Source organism: Phasianus colchicus, chromosome Z (genome assembly GCF_987193195.1).
Source record: "Phasianus colchicus chromosome Z, bPhaCol1.hap1.1, whole genome shotgun sequence".
NCBI lineage: Eukaryota > Metazoa > Chordata > Aves > Galliformes > Phasianidae > Phasianus > Phasianus colchicus.
Window position 1 is genome coordinate 67,808,321 of NC_143476.1, and position 10,270 is coordinate 67,818,590.

Sequence of the window (10,270 nt, forward strand, 5' to 3'; positions counted from 1 at the left end):
TTTATTCCAGTGGAACTACAAAAGATAACCTTCCTCTCCTCAGGGAAAGGTTTTCACAACTGCAAGCACTTACAACTGCAAAATTTAATGGACACACCCCTTCCCTTCTTGTAATCCTTGCCTTTCTTACAACTCACCTCTGAGGGATGGAATGTCTAAAGGAATACAAGTCTCAGCTGACCTGCAGGCAGAAGACCAATAACCTCCTTGTAGTTACAACCCCCATCTGCAGGGCACAGAGTGAGCTCCTCAGAGAGCAGGTCACTGGGACAGGATAAGGAGTTGTACCTGTTAGCTTATAAAAACACATATAGCATTTATAGGAAGTGTGTACAAGATAACTGAAAGTAATCTATTATGGAAAGATAATGAGAGAATTTCCATTAGGAAATTATTTTGGTTGTAACTTAATTAGATGTTGAAAGGCAGTCTGTGGGGTTTGCCTATGCTGTGTAAACATCTGTAGCAGGATTAAATGCATTTGTGAGCTGCATTCCCTGATCCACTTCATATTCACCAGTTCTGCTGCACTTCAGATGCTGAAAGATAAAATGTTTATTCTAACCAAGCTCAGCCTTATCAAAGTCTGCTGCTCGCTGCCCCGTGCTCACAAGCACATGAACTGATTGCGGGCTTCTTGGTCAAGGCTAGAAAGGAAAGAAGTACAAAATAAACAATGGACAGGTCAAAAAAGGACAGAAAGTCTCTAATCAGATCTGTGAGATCACAGTGAAAACACACACAGATGCACATATACAGAGGGATTCTCACATCCATCTGTTCATACCTGCTTATATTACCCATCAGAACACACTGATAAGAGGTTTTTTCCTATTAATACTGTGGGAGGAAGGTTTGGAGCAATCTGAGAAGGATCCTTAGAGCAACCTTTCTGGGCTGGTGTACGCTGCAGACATTTGCAAAGACAAGGGAAAAAACATGATTCATTTTCATAAATTATTGAACCAATACCAACTTTCTGCATCCAGAAATAAGTAGGACTTTGGTAACTGCTGTATCATGCACCACACAGGAGGTGATTGAAAAGCTACGTGGCAGCCAGTACCTCTAATGTTTATTCATGAGAGAGAGGTAATAAGGAGGCATGAACACTCATACAGACCTACAAAGTGTTTGCCAGCGGCTTACTTCCTCTTAGAGGTTTATCATTTATTGGTAGCTTGCTTTGCAAAAGTCCTGCATGCCTTTTATACTAAAGTTGATACTGAATCTCAGAATTTCAGTACACGCTCTGAGCACTCTGGTCCTGTGTGTGTTGAGTGGGTGGCCAAGCCAGAACTCCCAGCTCCTGTTTGTATATTGCTTTCTTACTCATCTTAAACCACAGGCTTGAAGACTACATCGGGGAGGTTTTCCTCCCCCATGCCAAACACAGTACATATCTGAGTAATTCATTCATATGCAGATGCAGAAAAGAGTGCCACTCCTATGCCTGAAGGGAAAAGTGAGCAGGAGATATAAGAAGAAATAACAAATTTTGGAGAATATTTGAAGAACTATCAGTAGTTTTGGTCAGACTCTGCCTTGAGACTTCTTTGCATAGCTTTCATTAGCACCTCTGTTCAGATTATTTTGCAAACATGAACCGATCAGTTCCAATATTTCACTACACATGGCAGTGACTAGAGGTCAGTAAAAACTGAGGAAATGTTCCATCCGAAAGTTTACATATTCAAGGAACAACAAAGAGAGTGTTTTAAAGCTTCCCCCTACTCTCCCCAAAGGAAAAGTCAGTGTGGTTGCAGAGGAAATAACTCAATCAAAAATACAGTATTCTGTAACACAGCAGTTTCAGCAGACATTTTCCATCAAGTTTACTGGCAAATCATGCAAATCCTCATAGTAATTCAATACTCAGAGCTTTTCTTTGACTCAAAATGTAACTAACATTTAACTGACATTATTTAAATGGCTTTGTCATAACAGAACCCACACAAAACTCACTTTCTCATACTTTTAAACTTTTTTTTTCCCAGGGATATGTGCATCTGTGATGCTATTGTCTCTTCTTGGTACCGAAATAGACTGGCTTAGCAATAGGGATCAGTATACTAGTTTAAGGACCAGTGTATTAGTTTAGCAAAAGGCATCAGTGAATGCTAATCCTAAAACTTTCCAGTTTAGCTTTGCTTGGTGTGTGAGCAGCCTTGTTTTGTCAACAATCCTGCTTCACAGGAGCACTGGAGTCACAGTAGACTATTTTCATCTTTGCATCCCCAGGTGCAAGCACTTTTTCCTTGGATTTCACATATATTGTTTTGGGTTATAGTGCATCAAGATAGAAAGTTGCTCATTGTGACATTACAAGTAATGGAAATATGATAAATTGAAGTCTGGCCAAAAGTCTCCAAAGTGAAGCTGATGATGGAAAAATGAGGAGGAAGTAAGTGGTCTAAGACAACCAGAGGCCCCCACCACATATGCCCAGAAGGACATTGGTGTATATTAATGAGTCTTTAGAAAAGACTGAACATGTATGCCAATGTATTGCACATGTACATCTTGACTGTCTAAATGCATACTGTGAGGAATAAAAGAATGTCAACTTTCTAATACCACCCTGGAGTTAGAGAGCTTTCTTCCTGGATTTCAGATGACAACATCACTCATGTTTTGGTCTCAAACTTGGTTACTTCCTGTATCCACAGCAGAGAACAGCATAAATTTACATCTTTGTACAGTTATGGGAGGGGGTAGTAATAAAAACATACTGCTTCTACTGTATCTCATTTAAGAATGATGAATTCAACATATACAAAATTGTTTTGTCTGTATTCAGGACCTCAGAAGTTGCTATTTTCTTAGTTACATATCTAGGAAGGAGATAAGGCCTCAAGCATGCTATTATTGCATTAGCCCAGATCTTAAACTAGAGGTCATCTTAGATAATCTGCATTTTTCAAAGCAATAAAAGTTAAAGTGGAAAAACATTGACAGAAGCAAAACCAACAAAATTCACAAAGATAATAAAGAAAGCTGTTCAGATCTTATCCATAATTTGCAAGCAAGTGCACCCCACCTCTCCCCTGCCCTTGCTTTTCATCCCACAGTATAAGTGGTCCCACGTGTCCCTCCCAAAGCATTGTTCACAAACATTTTGTTTACCTCTTTATTTATTTATTACCAGTTTAGCGAGGAAACAAATATGTCATCAGCTTAAGGTTTTGTATTGTCCAATGTCCAGAGCAATGCAGCTGGAGAATCATGGTCTACCAGCTGAGCACTACTGATGCTGTCATACAACAAAACAGGATACTTAAATTTTTTTAGAAGAGCACTGATTTGCCACAAAGGCCATTCTCAACAGTGGAAAACAAGGAGAACCCAGTGTTTGTGTAGAAAACATGCCTGTCACAAGAGCTGCAAGGACCCAGGAGGCATTTTTTGGGGGTACAGGAAAAACAATTTCCTCAGAAATGTGAGGTTTGCTCCTATTTTAATATTTTGTTTCACAACACCACAGGCAAATATTGGTGATAACAGCAGCAGAGGTTGAACCTTCCCACCAATATCCTGTCACACTTTGTTGCCATGTGACAGATGGCAGCAGAAGGACGATCTGACAAAATGGTGTCTGGCATGAAACTGCATATGAAGTAAAAGTGTGTCACTGAATTCCTTCATGCAGAAGTAACAGCACCCACTGACATTCATCAGTGCTTGCTGAACGTCTGTGGAGACCAACCAGTGAGCGTGGGCATAGTAAGGTGGAGGGTGATGAAATACTGTGAAATGGGGTCACTTCCGCTGGTGCTCCAGTTATTCACTGTACAAAAATGCACAGTTGAAAAACAGTGCCTCATAGCTGAGAACTGTCTCTATCAAACAGTGTTACTGGATGCTTTGTATCTGTTGTAGTTTCTGTGGAAATAAATAGGAGGCATTACTTGTGGATCAACTTACAGACTTTTAGGAAACCCTTTTTTGTAATTTTTAGACAGACCTGGTGGCAAGAGTGAGACTCCAGCCAAGGCCAGGAGCAGTAAAGAGAAACAGGTTGAAGTATGACACAGGACTCAGATGGGAGAAGCAGCAGTCACTTTACACCAAGGAGTACTCAGGGTGTGACTGCAGCACTCGTACCTCTGCCTTAACTTCTACTTTCAGACTTTGCTTCTCAGTAGTAAATGACCCATTGAAATCTTCTGCTTGGCTTTCAGAATGAGTTTTGAATCACTGACCATGAACTTTCTTTTTAAACTTGTACAGTAAAGCTCCTAATTAGGGCCATTTTACAGAAGGCTGTAGCATGAAGGCTCACATACAGCATGCTATTACTGCAAGACCAGCAATCAGAAGCGAGAGCTGCAAACATTTCCCACTACCCAGGCTGGGAGCATTGTTGGTTACACTTGAGCTCCAGTATTCCAGGTCTCACGGCCCACAGTTACCACTAACCTGATGAATGGATGGATGGATTTGCACCATGGGTCCAAAAACCTGAGAGTTCTGAGATCTTAAGCATCTGCACCAGCATCTTTGGTGAAGCTGATGGCTTCTTAGTGGTGCAACACAATTTGTGTCGTACCTTCCCCTCCACTGCCTGTTCTCCTTCATAAAGAGAATAAAATTTATTAGGATAATAAATATGTTATTACACAAGTTAAATAGGTGTATCTGCTCCTACTAGTAGGGCCTTCAGCTGCTTCATTAAGAGCATTGTTTTCACATGTAAACCACCATCCTTAGAGCCTAATTAATGCAAGGCCCAATGGTCAAAATGAGCAAGCTGCACCCCTACTTGTGGTTAGCTGTTTTTTCTTCAGTTGATTTTACAACTTTATCTGAGGACTTGATCAAATGCAGCCTGCCTCCTGCATAGAACAGACCATGAGAAACTGAAGTAATTCCCACAGCAAGCCTTCAATTATAGCTGAACTAGCAATATCTTCAAATGACATGGGATCAAACATAATCCTAGGTAATTTTTACCAATGGCAAATTCCCTTGCTGAGAAAGAGTAATAATTTGAATTTTATTGCTAACGCCTGGCATCATGTTCCAGCCACAGGACCTTCTAGATGAAGCAATTCTGCAGTAGCTGATTTGTTCGCTTTCTGCATTTATGGCCTAAGATCAAGTTACTTTTTGCCTGGGGCCAGAAAAAGACAGATATCTCAATCTCTCAGAAGCACTGACATGTAACCTCTTTTGGCTGCCTTCCCTTCCCTGTGGGTATTGTTTTACTTTTATCTGGTCAAGTCACTTATCTATAACTCAATTTTTATTAAACATTCAGCACATTGTTCATCTGCATCAGGGAGGTCAGTCAACTGCAACAAGGAGATGTTTATGGCTTTGTTTTTCTGCAGAAATCACAAAAATGAAGAACGTGATCATACAGTTGATCACAACAGATTCAGTAGAAAATATCTCATCTACAACCATTTTCCAGGAGCTTTTACCCAGCAAACAGAGGGAAAGAGAGCAAATCCACTATTAGAAAGACTTCAGGATCGGTTTGTTGTGAAACAACTGTAATCACCCAGGGTAGGATTCAGCAGCTACACAATACCCTAGCCCCCGTTTTGGCATTCCAGCCTTCAAACACACCTTCTTCCCAGCCCTAAAGACAATAGAAGCTGTTGTGAATTCTTCCCTTTGACAGACCAGAGCTGAATTGCTTTCTGACTCCTTGCAAAACGAGTCAAACCTTAACTGTTCAAGCTGAGTAGGCACCTCCCTCATCACTATGCCTCAGCTGGATGGGCAGATGTGATCTTTTCACCCATGTTGCCAGCAAATGCAGCTTTGTCCAATAAGGTCAATCAACAACAGTTAATTGCTCCCAGAAGGAGATCTTCTCCCCTGTCCTTTACGGCCCAGTAGTCACAGCACCACTGCCTGGAGTAGAGAGTTCAGGTCACATCCCTGCCTCATTACAGGCTGCACTGGAGGAGAAGGCACTGGGCACCAGATAGATGGATGAGTTCCTGCTGCATTTTAAACTAGCTATGGAGTGCAACACCTTTCCTTAATGCACTTCAAATGTCCACTTTTTGCATCTCTCTGTGGTCATCTGAAGGGAACATCTCTGCACAGGAATGTCTTCTCGTTTCTGGAGGGAACATCTCTATTGTATTTATCTGCTACAACAGCCTTTAAGTGCTAATTTCTAGAGCTGCAGACTCTTCCATCTCTTCCTTCCCATTGCCCATTGGCTGCAATGAGCAGAAGTGAGAGAACAGGCTCTGAAGCCCCGAGGAAGAAAAGGTGCAGTGGTGCCAGGTGGGGAAGAGGGCACAGTGCCAGCAGCACTTCTGTGATGTGTAATTTGCCCAGCAACCAACTCCTTTCACACAGACTGAAACAAAACTTGCCAGGTAAGTGCTCTGGGTAAGTTTATATTAATAACTTAACATTTTGCAACTTGGATTTATGATGTGCCTCGGGTTGCTGAATATGGATATAAAGGTTTCCACCTGATGACCAGAGAGAAGCAAAATTCTGTAACTACTTTATTTTAGGATGACTCATTTTTTCATATCTTCAGCTCTTTGTGGCTTCATGAGTATAAAATCAGAGTTGGCTGCCATGATTTCAGATAAGGACAAGGCATTTAGTACAAGACCTACTGCATCTATTCCCACAGAGATTTTAAATATATCTTCATTTAAGAAAGCCACAAGAGAGAATTTCAAGATTACAAACTTAATCCAACGAGTTCAACAGAGATAATACAATTAGCTGACTGGTTTTGAGAGCTGTAATCCTGATAGGCTCTAAGGAAGTGAAAGTGGCAGTTGTTTGCTCTGCTGGCTGAGCAAGCTGACTCCTGCTCCAGCTTGGTTTGTTGTGAAGCAGCCTCATCGTTGAGTGGATGTGTTGTTTTTGCTGACAGCAAGATGCTTTTCTGTTTATTTCCCTAGTATTTTTTTTTCTGTCTTACCTCAAAGCTGGAAACTGAGGCCTGGCAAAATAATAAACCATCTAAACTTCTTCATGGTTTTGCACAGTATATCTCTATTTTGACAAAAAAAAAGGGTGAAGCTTTACCAAGTGCTGGTATTCACATTCTAGTTAAGCAAAAGCTTGAAAATAAGAATTTGGTTTTTTATTTCCTTTTTTTTTTTTTTTTTTTTTTTTTTACAAATGCAGCAGTCAGAGAAGTAACTCTCCAACTGGCTGCATATGATAATAACCGTGTACATTTTATTTCTATTATTTCTCCCTAACACCAATTTCTTCAATTTCCTGAATTTTCTATACTTTTCTTCCCATTCTCTAATAATGGGAATACATGATTGTGCTTCTTTGGATGCATCTTCTTGGTATGGGCTTTTAATACATATCTCTGTCTCTACCAAGCAGAATCTGGGGAAAGAGAACGAGGTTGCTTTGCATAGGAACAAAGGATTACTTTTCTTCGAAAAGCAAGCAGAATAAAATTTGGGTAATCTCTGTGATGGAAGCTCCTAAGTTTTGTACAAGTTCAGGCCCAGAGTAGCTGAGCAAATGCACATGTCCCACAAAACCCATTAAATGGAAATTCAGCCATTCCACGCATTGATTGTATTAGGAGCCCTTACAGATGTTGCTGGAAGAAAAGCAAGGTCTGAACTCCAGAGCAGCTCAGAAGAATTCAGAGATAAAATTTAGTTGATATGGGTATAGATGCAAAGGACCTAGGACTGCATTATTAATAGATAAGAAGGAACCAGAGGAAACATGGGACTATTATAACTCTTAGAGAAAATAAAAACAGGATGCCATCAATTCTCCATTTTGGACTTCTTGCAAGAAGAGTACTTCTACTTTTCTGCTAAGTGTCTTACAAGGTCTTGCAATTCTTTGTCTACAGCTAATATTTCATTCTGACAGAGAAAGATGCAGATCCACCTATGTAATTCATAGAATCAGAGAATCAGAGAATGGTTAAGGAACCTCTGGGTCCATCTGGTCCAACCACTGCTCAAGCAGGGTGTCATGGCTCATGACTAGGAAGCTTCTGAAAATCTCCAAGGAAAATAATCCACAACCTCTAAGCAGCCTTTGCCAGTGCTCCAACACCCACATAAGATAGAAGTGCTGCCTGGTGTTCAGGGGGAACCTCCATATTTCAGTTTGTGTTGTCCCAGCACTGTGCAGTTTCATTTACACTCTCCCTTTAGGTATTTTTGCACATTGATAAGATCCCTCTGAGCCTCCTCTTCTGCAAGCTGAGCAGTCATACATCTCTCAGCTTTCCTCATAGGAGAGATGCTCCTGTCCCATCATCATCTTGATAGACCTCCACTGGACTCTTTCTGCATGACTAGGTCTTTCTTGTACAGGAAGGCCTTGGTTCCCACAGCCATCAACATTTTAGTGCTAAAATATATGCGAGTAGTCATTCCAGTTGTATGATTTCCAGTCCCTGCTAGCTTTGTGAAGAAATAGTGCCTTTAACCATTATTGTCAATGATGCAGCTCTGATTTCCCAGCTGCTATGCAGTGGTGGTAGTAATGTCACCTGCAGAATCTTAGCGTACTCTCTATTTTCTTTCTCATCACCCGGGGTAAAGATTAGACTTGCCATCCTTTCAGTCTCAGAGAAAAATTCAAGCAGTAAAGAAGTGCTCAGCAATAGGAATTTTAATTAAATCACAACAAAGTCTCTTAATTGTAGCCCAGAGAAGAGACTTTTAAATAAACTTGAATGTGTTACAGCTAACACTTGAGATGCAAGGTAGAAGTCAGTCACATATTTTTCACATTAGCACATGATTAAATTGGTTTCTAGGAATAACACTGAAAATATCATTAAAAACCACTGACCTGCCTTAAGCAAAGAATTCACAGACTCTTTTTTTCTACCCTTCCTGTTGCAAATATCACAGAACTGAATTACTAACTAGTTAAGCTGCAGTACATTTTCAGTATTTTTCTAAGTACTTATTTCTTAGAGGAATAGAAGCTGACACAAGCTCTGAGCATTTTCTCTTAAATGATTTTCATTTTCAAAATACACTTAACGCAAGTCTTGCTTCTCTTTATCAGAGATGGCAGCAGCAACCATGCTATAGGTACTACCTCTTAAGCCATTCTTTGCTAAGACACATATGTGGCAGTTCTGTAGCAAGGAAACATATTTTCCCCATCTTCCTTTCCAAAATGCCTTCTAGCTCCTTTCTATCTTGTTTGAGAAAATTTCCAGTCCAAAGCTGCATAGTATTTACTTTCCTCCCATTCTAAAAAGGATTGCTGCCCTAGGGATTAATGTAGTTTAGCCATGGGAAACTCAAAAAGCCTGGTAGTCTTGGAAAGAAGGGAAGCAGAATAGCGTACAGCTATTGGCTTGAGAGACCAAACAGTGCGGGGCTATTTCCAGAGAAGATTTACTGTGTGTCATTAATGTATAACACTGTTCTGCAGTTGCCTTTCAGTGAAATGGGAAACTATCACCATATCACATCACAGACAGATGCTGTACCTAGACTAAAATTTGAGATCACACCATAAATACACAGATGCCACTTAAGCTCTTTATTTGCTGTCACAAAACTGCTTTTCTCATGGTCATACATTCTGCCTTGAGTGTCGCAGCAGTGATTTAGTATCTGCAGAAGTGCTCAACTGATCGAGTGTTTTCTAATTACAATTATAGATTAGGTGTCTAAATTGCAGTCTTTCCTTTCACAATCTTTTATTCTAACATCAAGGAAAATACACAGTGAAACATTAGTTCTTCTGTATTGCCCCCTCCTAACTCCGTGTTCAGTCTTAGAAATTCATTAGTGAGACAAGTTGCACAAACGTCCCATAGTTCTTACTTCAAAGCACATTGTTTCTCACTGCCCTTCACTTAACTTTTTATGTCAGGACACATCCAGCAGCTGTTTCCAGTTGCTAATAAAGCAGCAGGCTGTACCTGTACTGACAGCAGGAACAGCATTAATGCCCTGCATTCACATCCTTCCTGCATAGGAAGACCAAGTGAACTGATAATCCACCGTGCAGCTAGCAAGGGACTGGATGGGTGGAAAAAGGACAGAGTGAGGCATCTTGAGCAAAACAAAGAGAGAGTGAACTATCTGACATGGCAAACATATGTGCATTTCAAGTTTATGAAATAACTTACAAGAAGAGTGAGAAAAAGGAGAAAAGGAGAAAGGCAAATCTGGACTTTACTAAGGCAAAGAAAAATCAGAGAGTGACAGATTATTATAATCAAAGTTGTAGCCCAAATCAGATATGTTTTTTTTCCCCATAAGCTAGGTTCAGTTACTTTTCTCACTGAGAGAGGTATTTACAGATCATGACTTAGCAA